The sequence below is a fragment of the Acipenser ruthenus genome, chromosome 28 (assembly GCF_902713425.1).
Source record: "Acipenser ruthenus chromosome 28, fAciRut3.2 maternal haplotype, whole genome shotgun sequence".
Lineage (NCBI taxonomy): Eukaryota > Metazoa > Chordata > Actinopteri > Acipenseriformes > Acipenseridae > Acipenser > Acipenser ruthenus.
This window is the reverse complement of record NC_081216.1, coordinates 19424371-19442620: the sequence shown is the minus strand read 5'-3', so window position 1 is coordinate 19442620 and position 18250 is coordinate 19424371. Positions and strand designations below refer to the sequence as shown.

The following is an 18250-nucleotide window of genomic DNA, read 5'->3' as shown; positions in this document are numbered from 1 at the left end:
GCTATTAACATATTAGAGAATAATTCAGGCCAATATTTGGGGTGGGGACCTTTTCCATTAAAACACGATTAAATAATCATAAACTGGTGAATATTTACTGTTACATTACAGTAGATGGAACTCATGACCCAGTTTAGGCTTTCACATCCAATACAGATAAATCCTTTGATAGTTATTTGAACGTAGGAAATATCTGGCCGTCACTTTTGGGTATTAAAATATGCCACCTCAAAGAGGCTCCCGATAACCCAAAGGATGTGTAAATCTGGTTTAAGGTAAATTAGTCACAGGAGGCGATTCAATCTCACTAACACACATCACATTTTAAAACTGGCCAGTAATATAACTTTTAAGGTAAAGTAGTATGTTTGCATTCAATCTACAGTTGAATGCATGTTAATGTGAGTCTCAGATTTGTCCTAATGCAGGGATGTTCTGGGGGGGGGGGGGGGGGGGGGGGTCCTCTGATAATCTGCAATCAAACCCATGCTTGACTCATGTGGAAAAAAGGCTCATATTCCACAACACTGGATTTTTACACTCAAAATGAAAATAAATTATATTCTTTTGATGGTGTCTATTTTATAGACTACATTAATACCATGTGTATATTCCCTCTAGGGGAGTTGACACCCTTATTATTGAGATCAGTGATCGTGTAAGGCAGGATTATTAAGATCTGCCATTGCTTAGAACATTCAAAAAGACCCAAATTAGTTGTTAAAATAATGGCAGTGTTTATAATGAATTCCAGTTAGGTATAACAGATACTATGTTGGAAGTCATTGAGTCATCTGATTTATATATTATTCATTTCTCTCAATTCAATTTTTGTCAAACTACTAAGATATCAACTACAGTAATAAACTATTTTCAAATGCTGGTTTACTTTTTAGTTTTATTTCCTAAAGTTTTTTACTGAAGGCATCACAAAAATGCTCATAGGCTGCTACACAGACGAATCAATGGAAGGCGTTATCCTGGTCCGGGTGTATGGCAAAAAGACTGAACTCTTTGTAGATCGAGAAAATGAAGTGAGAAGTTTCCAAATTCTTCATTCACACAGCTGTGGGCCAGAGCTCTACTGTACTTTTCAGAATGGCATTTGCTATGAATTCGTGAAGGGCACTGTCCTGGACAAATGGCTGGTGAGAGAGCCAACCATATACAGGTACCGGTACAGTATGTGTTTATTTTGTACTACAGTATGTTTCCACCCTTATCTATCTGCAGCTACAAAGTATGGTATAAATAACTTAAAATGTACAACTGCTTTTCTGTTATACCAGATAGTGTATATTCAATATAGAAAACAGACAATATACTGTAGCACTTCCTAATTGCAACCTGCATTTAATAAGTAAACCAACAGTGGCTAATTAATCTTATAATAAAAATATACGATTACAGCCCCAAGACTGCAATCCAACTGGACAACATACAGTACATATCTGCAGTGTGTCTTCTTTCAAAATGGTCTGGTTATTTTTACAATTTTTAAGGTTGGCGTTGTTACCAGCAGATCTAGTCATTGAACTCCAAAATGTGATGGCCTGGTTCAAAGCTGTTTCTATTCTTAGTTGATAAGCTTAAAAAATGAAAGAACCCATACTGCTTAATTTGCACAGCCTTTGAATTGATCATAACTCCACCTAAATGGCAATTATCCAATCTCACAATGACAAATTAAAAAAGATCAGAGATAGAAAGGGACTGACATTTTCTTTCCCAAATGTTTATTCGTTTACTATGTAGCATCAGGTCAGCATAAGCTTAATAGGATTTCTGAAGTGTAGTTGGCAACATGTACACATACAGTAAGGAGCCATCCAGAAATGGGAAAACAGAAAAGACACAGTCCTAATAGTTTACAGTACTTTGCTTAGTGACCCTATTTACTCCTCATCTTCCAGTATGATTTGATTACCTCAGTGCCCCCCCCCCCCTCCCCCCAATAAATAAATAAATAAATAAATAAATAAATAAATAAATAAATCTAACAAGCTTTGTAGTCTAATCAATTCTTCTTGCAGGGAATTGTTTTTATATATATATAAAAAGAACATTTAACATAAGTGATGTTGGTATTATTCCAAGATACTTATGATAATGAAGTACACTGTGACCAAAGACCATGGGAATAAAACCTTGGTGTCTGGTGTTACGAAAGTATTTCATTTGCTTTTTCTATTTCTGTATTGTGTGTGGATTTGTAGTATGATATAGAACAGAACTCTGTGAAAGCATTGAGTAAAGAATGTTCTCAAGAAGAGGTGACTTATTTTTCAGACAAGGTCGCGGTTGTTTCCGGTCATTATCCTTTAGCCATGCACAGGGATACATTCACATGCAATTACTCTTAAGGATGTAAAACCAATTACAGACTGTGTAGGGCAACCTACAGATTACATCCCTGTTGCCTCACTGAATGCCTTTGACTAAGACAGTAACCATTATGCAGCATTTTATTTTAACAGAACAAACTGTGTCCTAGAACATTTGCACTTTTGAATTATTAGATATAAAATTTCTATGAGGCTTACCATGAAAACACAAGACTGCTATAAAGGCACTTGACCGCATTCAGATGTGTTGAGTCCCTGAGGTAACACAAGCTATATTTCTAATAATATTTGTATAGATATTTGAAGATCTCGTCACTGGAATAAAATGACAGTTCCAGTCCCTGGCACTGAAAAGGTTAAACTTTTGCAATTACACTTTTAGACACCATTATGTGATGATTGTCAACCATTGACTTTCTCTGGTCATTAATCAAATCCCATTAAAACAAAAAGTATTACTTTCTGAGCTGCAGAGTATGACGTTTATGAAGACAGAATTGAAATTACAATATAAGTGACAGACAGAGATACTGCATAATTCCTGAGCACAGCATTTAAAACCTGTATTATCATTTAAACAGACCATGTAACATACTATCTACAGATCACCGTGTAGCTTTTATTACAGCATCTCAGTGGACAGGAAATGTATACAGCCTGTCACGTTTCAGGCACTAGTTAATAGCTAAAGCTCAAAAGGGACTAATGGATAAATACAATATAACTTGGATGTGTTATGTCATCAATGAAACGTTGAACATAATACCACAATTCCCCATTAGAATTAAGCTTAGAAATGTATATTTAAACTAAAAAGATCTGGCAGCGCTTTTATGTTTGAGATGAAACAACATTATACTGTTTTCAAGCAAAATCTGGAAGTGTCTTCAAGCTCTGAGCATAAAAACAGTGCATCAGGGACTAGAGAGCTTGTCAAGCATTCTGTCTCAACACATCCTGACCTACAGCAGCTGATGTTTTTTTCTTTTTTTTTTTTTTAGCTATGTAATTTCTCAATTTTTAGACAGAATCCAAGTTTCAATGCAATGTGTGTGAGTAGGATACAATGATACACACATGTGGCATAACACAATATATAACCAATATATAAATATACAATATTTAATCCTGTACTTCAGAATACTGTAATCTGCTAAGTTTTTAACCTGTAGTACTTTGCATTTAATCATATCCTGATGTAACTATCACTATTTAATCATATCCTGATGTAACTATCACTATTACCTGCTGTATTATTGAATTGTGGTTTGTCAAACTTGTACTTTACTTGAACAAAAGTTATTGTATTTCTTGCTCTTATTGTATTACTTGTATTGTAACGCTTGAAATGTTTTTGCTTACGATTGTAAGTCGCCCTGGATAAGGGCGTCTGCTAAGAAATAAATAATAATAATAATAATAATAACAACAAACAGCTATTTCAGTCTACAGTACTCAAAATAAGGTATGTGAGGGGTGTTTTTCATCTGATAAGGTACGTTGCAAGTGCAGTCCATTTATAAACCAATAAAACATTTTTTTTAAACTCACGTCCATCTTATTTAAATGTTTTACATGAACACTCTTTTTTCTTGTTCCTTGTAGATTAGTTGCAATGGAAATGGCAATAATCCATTCTATTAAACCTGAAAATGGATATCCTGTCAAACCAGTTCTATGGAAGAAGCTCTCCACATACCTGAGTTTAATTAATGCCAGTATGATTGATTCAAGAGTAAGTGAGTGGTAAGTTATTATAAACTAAATCTACACAGCTACACAGTTTCCCCAAGAAGAAATACTGTATAGTTCCAGAATCCTTATAAAATCTACTCAATTACAAAAAAAAAAAAAAAAAACTATTGGAAGGAACAAGGAAACACTTTTTATTTGATAGCAATGGTAATTAAGTGTTAAAGGACTTATGTTGTTTGATGATGTAACTGTGAGAAAGTGATATAAGCAGAATAAATAAAATTCCCCAAGAGAGAAGTGTAATGGTGATGACAACACAAGACTCAGAGAAATGGTTTGCTACACAGTTTGACGCATTCTCTCCATGACATAGTGTCATCTTCTCTGCTACCCTTGTTTAAATTACTCTGTGTTCACTGGCACACTGCAGGGAACCTGTGCCAATGTATTTGGACAGGCAATTTATTTATGACATCATCTGGCCAGCTGGTCTGGGCTGCATTCACATGTACTGTAAGAGATTCCATCAAAGACTGGCTTCTGCTTGAAGCACATTGTTCATTGGACCAGTAGAAACTGTTCTGGACCTCTATCACAGCAATAATGCAAAACAATTAGGATACCAATTGGCACTAGCAGAAATGCCATGACGATCATGAAGTAATTGTAAACTATTTAGTTTTTGTCTTTTTGGGGTATTTTTAACTATCATTCTTGATCACTCAAAACAACGGTGAGGTGGTCATCCATTCCAATGACAACGAGAGGATGAAACTATGAAAATGGTCAGGAAGGGTAAAATAACAAAAATAAATAAATACTGGAGATACATTATAGACAATAATGGGGGACTTATCCCTATCCATGCAGTATAAAAGAAACATCTGCAGAGGAACAATACAAGAACTATGGGTAGAATTGATAGGTCATTATTGGGAGACCTGCCTTGCATGAAATATAAAAACTTCAAATGGCTAACTAAATCTATTATATAGTAGGTCAAAAATAAGTTCTGGATAACCATGATGAACCAAATACATACAAAAAGGTTCCTTCTTTTTTCTTTTAATTTATTTATCACATGAATACCCTGTTTAGTTCAGGAGTCTTAAATTCTGCTGCATGACCACGCTTTACAGAAAGGCTGATTATATATTTGTCTGCTCAATTGTTAACTATCCTGGGGTGATATAAAGGATTCAATGATGTTTAGTTTCATTACAGAAAGTATCTGGTTTATATAGGAAATACCAAAGACATTTATTTAATACCAGGCAAAAAAAAAAATGGTTCAGATGTATCCTCCTGAGTTTGGTTTATGTAAAAAAAAGGGACCATAAACAGAAATGAATAGTTTAAAAATAAAAGCCAGAAGCCAGTGTTTAGGCTCCACACTTCTATGTTTTAGTATGCTGACCCTCTTCATTAAAAGGTCACGTCAGTCCTGTCGGGCAGGGATCAGGTTTACCAATCATGCAGCCTGTTTCCGAATTTTTATCTTCAATAGCAGGGGGGGGGAGTTTGTCTGGTACTCAAATTAAATGGCAGGATATTTAATCTGACGGTGTATTCTTTCCATTATCGATACCTACACCCATGGTCATTGTTCCACTCCCCTCAAATGAAACTTTCTTTGCTGTACTTGTGGTCCATCATACCTGACTGGTTTAAAAAGCTCCAGGCTGAGCTTAAGGTCCTGCAATAAATAATGAAGCTGTATGACCAAAGACAGCGTGTATGTTAGTCATTGGGCCAGATCAAATAAACGTGCCTAAACAGAAAAAATAAATAAAAAAATCAGAAATTTAATTTAGAGACTTGGGGGGGAGGGGCGGACGGATGAACAGAGAACAGAAAGTTATTTACACTGATGATTTTGTTCAATTAAAATATATAAAACAGACAAAGCTTGTTTTATGTCCTGTCGAAGCTAATTTAGGCCTAAACGTAGTGTCACTTTTGACAACAACAATTAATATACCTTTAACATGTTGTATTAAACAATAATGCTGTACAGTACACCTCCTGGCCTTTCTTGAACAACATTATGTTCCATTGTGCTTCTGGTGCCATACCCTCCTAATGCAGGGTCTGTTGTCTTCTATCTCAAATAGGCTGTGGTGGGTAGAGGCTTCCAGTGAAAGTGCAGTCAAAGTGAAGTCAGTTTTCTGGTTTTGAAAAGCTTGCCATTAACTCTATAGAGGATGGCATGAAGCACAAATATGATATACAGTAGGCTGCAGGTCTAAAACATGCATCTGGAAACATATTATTCTCTGTGACCAATTTAGTTAGCTGAAGGAACTATCAAAAACCAATATACAGCAAGTGGGTAGAGGTTAGTTTGCTTTTCCATAAGCTCTACATGTAGAGTAATGGTGTCGTAGCTTATAAAAAAAATCTAATCAAGACAGTCGAGTCCACACAATGTAATGGATTGCTGTATGTTGAGCTTCTGGTAAGTCTGAACTCCAGCACACAATTATAGGGTTTCCAGCTACGCTTGCAAACAAAGGTTAGTTTTCCCTCTGATGTGCTACCTGTTTTGTCTTTTTTAAAATCTGGCATGGATCTTTCACCTGGGGCTTACTGGACAGAGCCTCCTGTAAATGATGTAACTATCACTGACACTGTTATATGCTCCGTTATTGAATCGTATTTTGTCATACCTGTACTTGCTAGAACTGAAGTCATTGTATTTTATCTAGCTCTTAATTGTATTAATACTTGTACTGTGATTCTTGAAATGTATTTTTGTTTACGACTCAGTCGCCCTGGATAAGGGCGTCTGCTAAGACATAAATAATAATAAATACTGTATAACATTTCAATGTATGCAATAGTGGAATGACCTGCCAGTCAGAGTCTGAAAAGTAAAGACTGAATGAACTAATGAAATAGAGGTTCTGTACACTGTAAAGGGACTAGAATTGATTCCTCTTTACAGGTTGACATTGAGGTCCAATAAATCCTTTATAATTTCATAAACACAGTAAGTACAAAATAATAATATTTCTCCTGCTCAATGTAAAAAAAAAAAGCTATTAAAAAGAGAGCAAGGAATTTCTGATACTTTAATATTTACTGGAAGTTTTCTTTCCCACATTTTAAAAACAGAATACTTAGCCTTTTGAATTATATATGCTTAAACTTTATGGAAAATCAAAAGCACACTGAATATTATAATGGATTCTCATCTGAGTATATAATTCACAAATATGCATAATTTCTTATCTTAAAGAATACTAAATAAAATACTTTATTCTTAAAATAAGATGCATAAAAGGCACAATTTCAGAAGTGAAGTGCTTGCATGTTTTTTGAACAAATACTGTAAGTAGCTGCTCAAAGGATATTCTGGGACCAGAACTTAGAAGAAAGCTGGATTCAAGTCAACATATGTTTTGAAATCCGATGACATGTTCAATAAAGCAGAAAACAAATATGAAAATTAGCAGTGGGCATCTTGATGGAATAAAGAGTAATTACAGCTTGCTTTCCATGTGCAGGGTCACAAGTTAAAGGGGTCTTCTAGGCAGTACAAAGAAAAATGTTTTCAAAGCTTGCTGAGATGATTGCCTTATCAGTCAAACGTTCACTTTTATTTACTTTAGCTGCGTCTCTAAAATATTAATGCCTGCATCTGAAGTCAAGTCGCACCAGAAGAAAGTTCTGTTTTAGCTCATTAACTAACAGAGACATAAAACTATTTCATATTTTCTTTGTGTTCTAAAAAGCTGTTGCAATTAACTAACAGAGTGCCATCAATTACCTGAAAACCAGACCAGGGAGGTTTTCAAGTCTTGGGCACTATTAAACATTGGGATACAGTAGTAGTTTTAGGACTATTCTGTTTCAAAAGACTACTAATTCTAACCAAAAAAAAAACTTCTTTACAAAACTTTAATATGCATTAATGACAACAGACTGTAGAATTGTGATCTGGTGGTCCCTATTATATCTTCTTCCAAAAGAACATTTAGAAAGTTGGTCTATCAGGTAATATTTTAGATTGTGGCTCAGGGTGCTTCCCTGCGGTTCTTTGATTTTTTAAAAAAAAAATTTATAAATGTAGTCGTTGCCAATTATTTTTTTATTATTTTCTCCCAATTTAGAATGGCCTATTATTTTTTTAAGCTCAGCTCACTGCTACCACCCCTGCGCTGACTCGGGAGGGCGAAGACAAACACATGCTGTCCTCCAAAGCGTGTGCCATCAGCCGACAGCTTTTTTCACACTGCGGACTCACCATGCAGCCACCCAAGAGCTACAGCGTTGGAGGACAACGCAGCTCTCGGGCAGCTTACAGGCAAGCCCGCAGGCGCCCGGCCAGACTACAGGGGTCGCTGGTGCGCAGTGAGCCGAGGACACCCTGGCCGACCTAACCCCCCCCCCCCCCCGGGGGACGCTCGGCCAATTGTGCGCCGCCCCATGGGAGCTCCCATCTACGGTCGGCTGTGGAATAGCCTGGACTCGAACTCGAACTCGCAACGTCCAGACTATACAGCACATCCTGCACTCCACGTGGAGCGCCTTTACTGGATGCGCCACTTAGGAGCCCCACGGTTCTTTGAATTTTAGCCCAAAGGCAGGTTCTTAGTAAGTGTCCCCATAGCTGTGATGAATTTGCATTGTATGATCCAGGGAACAGTGGCACTGATATAGCGGCACTGCTATTAAAATAACATGGCTGTGTGTTGTCACAATGGTTACAGCTGTAAAATTCAAAGAAGCCTAAGATACATACTGGAATTGTATGGGCTCCTATAAGGATTATTATCTTTAATTAAAATGTAATTATGTTTAACATTGTAATATGGTGACTTTAACCTTTACCATTTGAAATATCGTAACCCAATTTAAACCTTTACATCTACCCAATCTGTCATGAAGGCAGACTGACAGACCCCACTGTCACTGGAAAATCAATGACCAAGGACCAATCCTTTAAAGCCATACCGGACCTTAACTGGACTTCCACACACATAAGCCTGTTATCTAATGTAATTGTAATGAACTACAGCAGTTGACTGAGTTGAGTAATATATTGCACGAAAACAAAATGCATTCATTAAGGTCCTGAGTTGTAAGAGGAGATTCATCACTGGCTTCGATCCTAAATTATGTTTAAGATGCAGCCAGTGCGGTTGTCTCTATGGCTTGAGACTAGGCTTCAACATTCACAATATATATGGTCTCCCTTATAATTGATAAAACTGATTTTTTCACAGTTTATTACTTGTAATGGTATGTAATAATGTTAATAAGTGGATCTAAAAAGTCCCAGCTGGATTAATATATAGTTAAAGGGTGACAGTATTTAGATTATAAAATTAGACTCCATTATGTCAAGGACATAGATATACATAATATTGAATACTGTAACCACCAGCCATCTCAACTACACGGTCACACTTTCTTATACGCAAGTTCTTGCCATTTTTCCAATACAACCAAATGGCAGAGGTGTCTTGAGTAAGCAACCACCTGTCTTTAGCTGTTCTAAATATTAAGTCCCTCTGGCAACCGGTTAATTCAGATTTCATTGCATAACATGTGTTTGCCTGTATAGAAGCAAATCACCACACCAGAGGGCAGAAATAAGTGGTTTAGCTTTTCACCTTGTACAGTAAATGTAAATAGTTTGTTTTAAAATACAAAAAAATGAATAATGGTGAAATAATTCATTGAACCAACTGTAAGATGTTTCAGTCAGGACAATCTTGCGTTACATAACCACCTTTATTTTAATACAAAATCTAATAGATTTCCAAAAACATTGAACCCGAACAATGGGTGTATAAAAATAAAAAGAAAAAGTGGTTTTCCAGTGCCGCCTACTAAAAAACAAACAATAAAATAAAATAAAAATCTATGCGACGTGTTCATCCTGTTGCACAAAAATGATTAAGCAGAGGTGGTGGTTGGGGAGTGAGGTGGTGGTGGTGGTTGGAGGGGAGGTGGTGGTGGTTGGGGAGTGAGGCTGTGGTGGTTGGGGAGTGAGGTGGTGGTGGTTGGGCAGTGAGGAGGTGGTGGTTGGGGAGTGAGGTGGTGGTGGTTGGAGGGTAGGTGGTGGTGGTTGGGGAGTGAGGTGGTGGTGGTTGGGGAGTGAGGTGGTGGTGGTTGGAGGGTAGGTGGTGGTGGTTGGGGAGTGAGGAGGTGGTAGTTGGGGAGTGAGGTGGTGGTGGTTGGGGAATGAGGTGGTGGTGGTTGGGCAGTGAGGTGGTGGTGGTTGGGGAGTGAGGTGGTGGTGGTTGGGGAGTGAGGTGGTGGTGGTTGGGGAGAGAGGTGGTGGTGCTTGGGGAAGACGTGGTAGTGGTTGGGGAGTGAGGTGGTGGTGGTTGGGGAGAGAGGTGGTGGTGGTTGGGGAGAGAGGTGGTGGTGGTTGGGGAATGAGGTGGTGGTGGTTGGGCAGTGAGGTGGTGGTGGTTGGGGAGTGAGGTGGTGGTGCTTGGGGAGAGAGGTGGTGGTGCTTGGGGAAGACGTGGTAGTGGTTGGGGAGTGAGGTGGTGGTGGTGGTTGGGGAGAGAGGTGGTGGTGGTTGGGGAATGAGGTGGTGGTGGTTGGGCAGTGAGGTGGTGGTGGTTGGGGAATGAGGTGGTGGTGGTTGGGCAGTGAGGTGGTGGTGGTTGGGGAGTGAGGTGGTGGTGGTTGGGGAATGAGGTGGTGGTGGTTGGGGAGTGAGGTGGTAGTGGTTGGGGAGTGAGGTGGTGGTGGTTGGGCAGTGAGGTGGTGGTGCTTGTGGAAGAGGTGGTGGTGGTTGGGGAGTGAGGTGGTGGTGGTTGGGGAGTGAGGTGGTGGTGGTTGGGGAGGAGGTGGTAATTCGAAAGCACGGCTAGGCTGTGTTTGTGTAATAGGTATATATACCCCTTAGTTTAATGAATATAGAAGGTGTTTGTGTAGACTGTAGATTTCCTGCCTGAAACCGCACAAGCTTTCTAATAACAACTAACTTGTAATGAGTATGTAACAAAGTTGAAAACGGGGTTTCAAGGCTGATCAATATCAGCCTTGGGGTTTATGTACCTTGATCAAGGCCACATGAGGAGTATAGGTACAGTGTAAATACTGTGTTTGCTTCTTCTTAAAACATGTTTCTGAAGCATATTTTCTTGCATCCATGCTCATAAATGTTATCAAAACAGCCTTAGGGCAGCAAGAATGCCCTTTATAAGAGTAGCCCTTTATAATACTCCCTGGGCCCTGTATCCCATCACGACATCAAGAACACAATGGTCAGGTTTCTTTTTTGTTTTTAAATACAAGGTTTTTTGTCTTGTCTTTTTTGTCCAAAAACAACAACAACAACAAAAATGTGGAGTAAACGTGGGTTTTGGGTGTAGCAAGGAAATTCTTTATTGAATAACACTAAAATAATCGCTTTAATTTAAGTGAAGTCCTGTAGCAAAGATTCTTTCCTGCTTTTATTGTACCACTGATTTCAAAATGCTTTAACCATTTCAGGATGTAAACCAGTTTTAATATTTAGTTCTGTGCAATAGTTTAATACTATGTAAATAACTACATGCTGCATATAGGGTCTTTTTTGCTTTACTGCAAACAAAAAAAAAACCATAAAAATAATATATATATATATATATATATATATATATATATATATATATATATATATATATATATATATATATATAGACATCAGATGTATTTATTTATTAATGTGTTTGTTTGATTTAAAACTATATTTATAGTTTAATTTGGGGCTATGACGTACATAGGAATTGGTCTCTATTTTTATATGTTAAACATTTATCAGAATTGTAACATTTCTACTTTTGGAATGAAGGGTGAGTTTTTTAACTGGAATACAGAGATGTACCGTCTCATTTACAAAGTTGCCCTGGAAACAAATAAAAAAAATAAATAAATAAATAAAAAAATTGTATTTTATATTTAAAGGCTGCACTTGACCTTTACTTTGTCAAAATTATTTTCCAGTTCAGAGATGAGAATCTGACTCAACTCAAGATCTGACTACAAAATGCCAGTGGCGCCTCAGATCAAATAGACCATCCTGGGATATTCAGGACACACACAGCAGAATATTTGGGCTTGCTTATTTATCTAGATCAAAGAAATCACCCCACAAATTCAAACATAGTATTGTTTTGATTTTTCACTGGGAAAAATGTGGAGGGTTATAACAAATGTTTTATTTACATGGGCTCTTATGGATAGATCCTTTGGTGCCTCCCTCTACTGTGATCACAGTACAGTATCACCACTTTGAATTGATGTAACACTTTATAGTTTTTAGATTTCTTTGACAATGCATTGATGCTTTATCAAATCATACCTTGTACATCACTTATTAGTGCAAGAGAGTGTTTTGCATAACCTCAAAAAACACACTATAATAAACTATAATATTAACTAGAGAGGTGTTTCAGCTAGTGCCATTGCCTTCATCTGTGTAAGACACCAGCTGAAGTGTTTTTATACTTGTCTCCTACATAAAGCTGGCTCCTTATAATATTTTACATTACAATACTCAGTGATATAGTTCTATAGGCAAACCAAATGCCTTAAAATCAAATCCATGTACCATGTAAAAGTGCATGGCCAAACAATAGCATCAAATAGAGCTGTTTACAAGACAAGATAAAAAAAAAAAAAAGTTTTATTGACATGAATTTGTAAATATGATGCCTCAGTAGTAAAACCACTCATATAAAGGACGGTGTTTGATTCGCATCACTTTACAGTTTATATTCACATAGAAACCTGGCAGCAGAGCAGTCAAAGGGCTACTTTCTGAAATTGTGCTTTGTATACCACTCTTGAGTTTCCATTTATATTGTATATATTATACAGTTGCATTAAAAAGATTGCAGATCTAAACCAGCATTGTTTTTGTTGATGTTGTTTTTGTTAGTTTCTTTGTGGCTTTGTGTACATATCCGTATTTTGTTTTCCCTTGCTACCATGTGTGCTAGATTTCTACCTCTTCAAGCAATACGAGTGAATGCAAGCAATATAAATTGTCTCGCTATATTTGGCAAAATCTTGGGCATCACATTTTTAAACTTCTGTGTGCCACTGGCCGTGCCAGTGCTCTAATACAGATAGTGGCTACCCATTGCTGTACCCTTGAGCAAGGTACTTTACCTAGATTGCTCCAGTAAAAACCCAACTGTATAAATGGGTAACTGTATGTAAAAATAATGTGATATCTTGTAACAAGTTGCCCTGGATAAGGGCGTCTGCTAATAAATAATAATAATAATATTGTAAAGGCTTCTTTGCAACAAACTATGTAATTGCTGCATAGTTTTTAAGGGTAAGGCAATTGTTTTATTTATTTATTTTTTGTGTGTGTGCAATATTCCTTTTATTTTCTGAAGTTAATGCAATTTGGTCTAACAGCGTTTACGGAAATATATTAAATATGACAAGGGATTCAATTAACCTGAATGTCATTGTCAGTCCTGTGCCGGTTAACTGTGTGGTACAGCTGGTATTCTCGAAGTTATGTAATGTTATTGTACATTTAATTCCGTGTTTGTGATGGTGTGAAATGTAAAGATTATTTTGCAGTTCTGCAAAGTGGTGCTTGAGTGTACAACAGAGGTGAACAAGACTTGGCAAAGCAGAATACACACATGCTAACTGACAAGCTATTGGCATTAAGACAAGCATGTGTACTCAACAAAGATATACTGAAAATAAGTACTTAAGTGTGATCTATCTTAGATCCCTGTTTTAATATGAAAACCCTCTTCCATTCAGTACTAAATGCTCAAGAATAGTCACAATTGCACCTCACACATATGTCTAAATTATAGGAGGCAGGATTGTACTTGCCCAAAGCCAGTTATTGAATTCTTAATCAATACTGTCCATGTACAAGACATTAACTGATGTTTTCCGATTTACAGTAGCTTGAATGGTATACCAGTGGTGTTGCAGTAAACTAGATTGTTCAGCAGATGGCACTAGATTGTGGTACTTCTTCAGAGCAAAATCTTCAAAATAGGTTTTAGTGATACTGCCTTTGCACTTGATAGGACTTTATGTAAACTCTTGCTCCATGTTTTTCTTGGAAACAGGCAGCAAAAGATTAACCCTTTGCACCGCCATAAAAACAAAGCCATATTCCATGCTAGACTAATGAAAATAAGCTTTGAGCTGACTATTAAGAAGAGCAAGAGGTCTTAACTACTTTTTACAGCAACAGTTAGAGACTTCTCCTGTAACTGCGACCATCGCAAAAAAAAAAAAAAAAAAAAGATCTGGGGGGCGTTTAGCAAAAAGCTAATTTGTCTTACTTCTTGTGACACTCCAAAGATCACAAGAACATAGCAAGAACAAGAGATACCAACACCAGTGTTTCCCTGGCACCATTGGGTCTCCAGATGCTCTTGAACTTCTAAAGTTGTCTACGATAGTTGTTTGTCCAGGTTGAGGGGCTTCAGTGACCATTTAGGATCATCTTAAATGTCTCCATGTCCAGCCTTTCTATCAAAACAGTATTAGCTGTTAGGGCTATTCTCTATTTTCTTTTGTCCGGTTGACGTATGTTTCATGTTATAGTTTACAAATGAATATGTAAAACCACAGAAACATTAAAGTATATGTTTAACTAATAAACCAGCTATATGATGGAATATAACTTCTATAGCTGTTTAATATATTAAAAATACTTGCTTCGCCTTGACCCACTCCAATATAACCCTGTCATTCTTGGCGATTAGATGGATTTATACTGTTTTAATGATGTTACCTTGAAAAATACTGCAGTCCTTCACTCATGTATAGACAGAAAGATAACCCAATCTGTAGGAAAAATAAAACAAATTAAAATGTGACAATTCTGAGAACTGGGTGGGAATGAATATATACAGGGATAGAAATGAACATTTAAAAAACATGACATTGTATAACATGCTTTTTGTAAATGGACAGTATCTCACGTCATTAATTTGTTGTGTAAATGCAACCCAAAATACAAGCTTGTTGAATTTCACAATCATAATAAGCAAATGGGTTAAAAAAAATGGTTCTTTTTCATATCACCTAGCTGTTCTCAGACTTTTTTTTCTAACACTGCTAGTAAAATAATGAAATAAAGCATTAAAAAAAGTTATGTAATTAAAACATAAGCCTATTATAAGAGTGCAGTGTATGGGTACGGCTTCAGGAATAGAAAGGATATTAATTTGCAATTTAAACTGAGACAACTCAGCATTATTAGAAAATCATTGTTGCTTTATTGTAGTTGCAAATCTATGCAAATAAACCATACAAGTCATGAATCGTAAATTAATAAGCAATTGCAGGGTAGGAAATGTCTCTAATTACTCTGTAACAGCTAAAGCTTGCTGGATGCTCTGTTTAAGCTGTTGCATGCATTTATTTTCTTTTTTCTTTATCAAAACAACAGCAACAGAAGAAAAAGCAGGGAAAGCATCCTGACTAATCACTGCTTGTTGCAGGTGTGCAGAGTATCTATCGGAGTAAATACATAAATACATTTAGGATGGGTCAAAGTTATACATTTACACCTGATTTACACAATTTGAAAATGATACAATGCCTGCTGTTATCCAATATTTGTTGTACCTGTTGACAAGAGATATCCAGGTTCACAATTAAGACTCTACTGGGTGAGTTATAAAGTTACTGGGCCACTGCACTGCTGATGTGGAAAAAATATTCCTAACGAAATTGATGCAGTTTTCATCCTCATTAAAACACATGTACAAGGATATGCTGAGAAAGACAAAAGGAGCATGTGCTTTTATAGATCAATCCTTAAGACAATCAATCCATATTAATTCTTAATGATGGGTCCTGTATTGTCAGTGTGGCATTTCACATCCACCCTTATTCCCATATTAGATTTGCATATACACACATATTATACTTGCATAAGTTTACTTCTATATTAATAATACTGGTGCAATATGTATTAATTGTGTAAAATTGTGTAATGTTCTCACATTGTTTTGTTACATCATGTATTTTATTTACAGATAATTTACCACTGTAACAAATGCTATCCCAAAAAATATATTTTAGTAATGCATTTTAAATTTAGCATATCTTATATAAATCTTAAATAATGCAAGTCAGTTTCAGTCAAAGTTGGAATCAGGCTTTTCTGTGAGGACAGACAGTAAGTAAAATAAAATTATGCAGTTAACTCAGCACTCTCACATAAAGGTTTAAATAGGTTGCATGGAAAATCTGAACTCTGGGTGCATATGGAGCAAATCATCTTTGGTCAGACATGAAAGATTTGTTTGAAAAGAATATTAACATTTTCCGATACTGGGCAGATACAGAACAGTAAAACGGCTACAGAAAACTGTTGGATCCAAAGTGTATGCATTAGGTGGAGTTTGTAGGCTCCACATGTAGAGTGATGGAAAACACAGATTATTTCAGTCAAAGTACAGCAACAATGTAGCCTGGTGCTTTGTTTCCAGTTTTCAAAGGCGTTTGTTCTTTGATAAGGCCCCGGAAATTGTTAGCGACATGCTGGTGGGAACCTATGGAAAATAATACACTTTCTATCAATTGTGTTGTTCTTATCCCCAGAGCGGTGTTGGTGGGTGTGGGAATAGCGTGCATTCTGTGTGTGCTGTTGCACCGAGATAGCATTCAAAGCCCAGGGCAGAGAACAGTTAGCATTCAGACTAGGGAATCGGAGGCTATATGCAGTTGTATTGTGCATAAAGATGGACAATGCAACACTATATTTGGTTGAACAACAAAGAACTGCAGCAAGATTTGATAGTAAGGGTTTGGCAGGAAGACTGGCAGTGTGCGTGTGTGTGTGTGTGTGTGTGTGTGGCTTTGGTGCATTCTGGGAAATGTTTGATTATTAGCTATTTTAGAACAATGCCACACTTACAGTGGGCCACTTCAAACTAATGGCAAAAAACATAGTAAATTGCTCAATATTATGAATGGTCTGCCCCCCCAAATGTTTATTCTGATAAATCAGACTTCCAGTGAATGGGATAGAGTACAGAAACTATGCTTGGCCTAGTGTGTCTATGGTAAGCCTATATCACTACAGCCCTGCAGGCGTGTTTAGTAGGATTTTATAAAACAAGACCATTTTATAGTCATGAGTACACTACTGTACTAAATTATTATTATTATTATTATTATTATTATTATTATTATTATTATTATTATTATTATTATTATTATTATTTATTTCTTAGCAGACGCCCTTATCCAGGGTGACTTACAATTGTTACAAGATATCACATTATTATTTCACATTATACACATTATACATTATTTCACATTATACAGATACAAAGCTTCTTGAAATAGAACAGATTTCTCAAGCTGAAACTTAAAACAAAATGTTTTTAAATCACAAAATGATGGTATTGTGTGGAATGTGTCTAAGCTTTTCAGCACAATTATCACAGAAGTTCTGGGGTAAAAAATGCATTGAAAATGTATGCAAAATAATTGTAAACTGTAAAATTTTCATGCAAAATAAACATCACAAACTCAGTGGCTTGATATATATTTCTGCATGTATATACACATTTGTATGTACCTTAATTGTCAGTATATAATATGCACACTGTATATAATGCAGAACATGTGTATAATGCGCATCCTGTGTATAAAAGGCATGATGGAGCGGTCCTGGGTTAACATGTACCGCTTGTAAAATATGCACCACTTATAATATATAGACTGCCTTTACCCAAGTATTCTGCACATAACTCAGCCTTTATAGATGCTCTTAAAAATGTGCAAAGGGTGCATGGTATATTAAAAACATTACAAAAAATACATATCAAGAATTACAGTGCAATTAAAAGCAAAATACAAAATATAATGACTTCAGTCCCAATAAGAGCAAATACAAAACACAGTATGATTTGATATCGGGGCAGTTCAAGAGCAGATAACAGTGTTGATAGTTACATCAGGGTTAGATATGAGGGCAAATGAAATACAAAATACTACATATTGGGTTAAGTGCAGGATTAAATACAGTAAAATAGGGAGCAGGTAAGTGCAAGTTAAAGTGCATTAAAGGCAGAGTGCTATATTATCCAGAAGGGAAGAGTTGAGTTTTACAGGTGTTGTCTGAAGAGGTGTGTCTTGAGGAGGCACCGGAAGGTGGTCAGGGACTGGGCAGTCCTGACATCTGTAGGAAGGTCGTTCCACCACTGCGGAGTGAGGGTGGAGAAGGAGTGGGCTCTGGAGGC

The 18250-nt window shown here is 36.7% G+C and overlaps 1 pseudogene; it reads left to right on the top strand.

The window, feature by feature from the left end:
- Positions 1 to 18250, top strand: part of LOC117434518 (ethanolamine kinase 1-like) — a 48319-nt pseudogene that overhangs the window by 5504 nt on the left and 24565 nt on the right.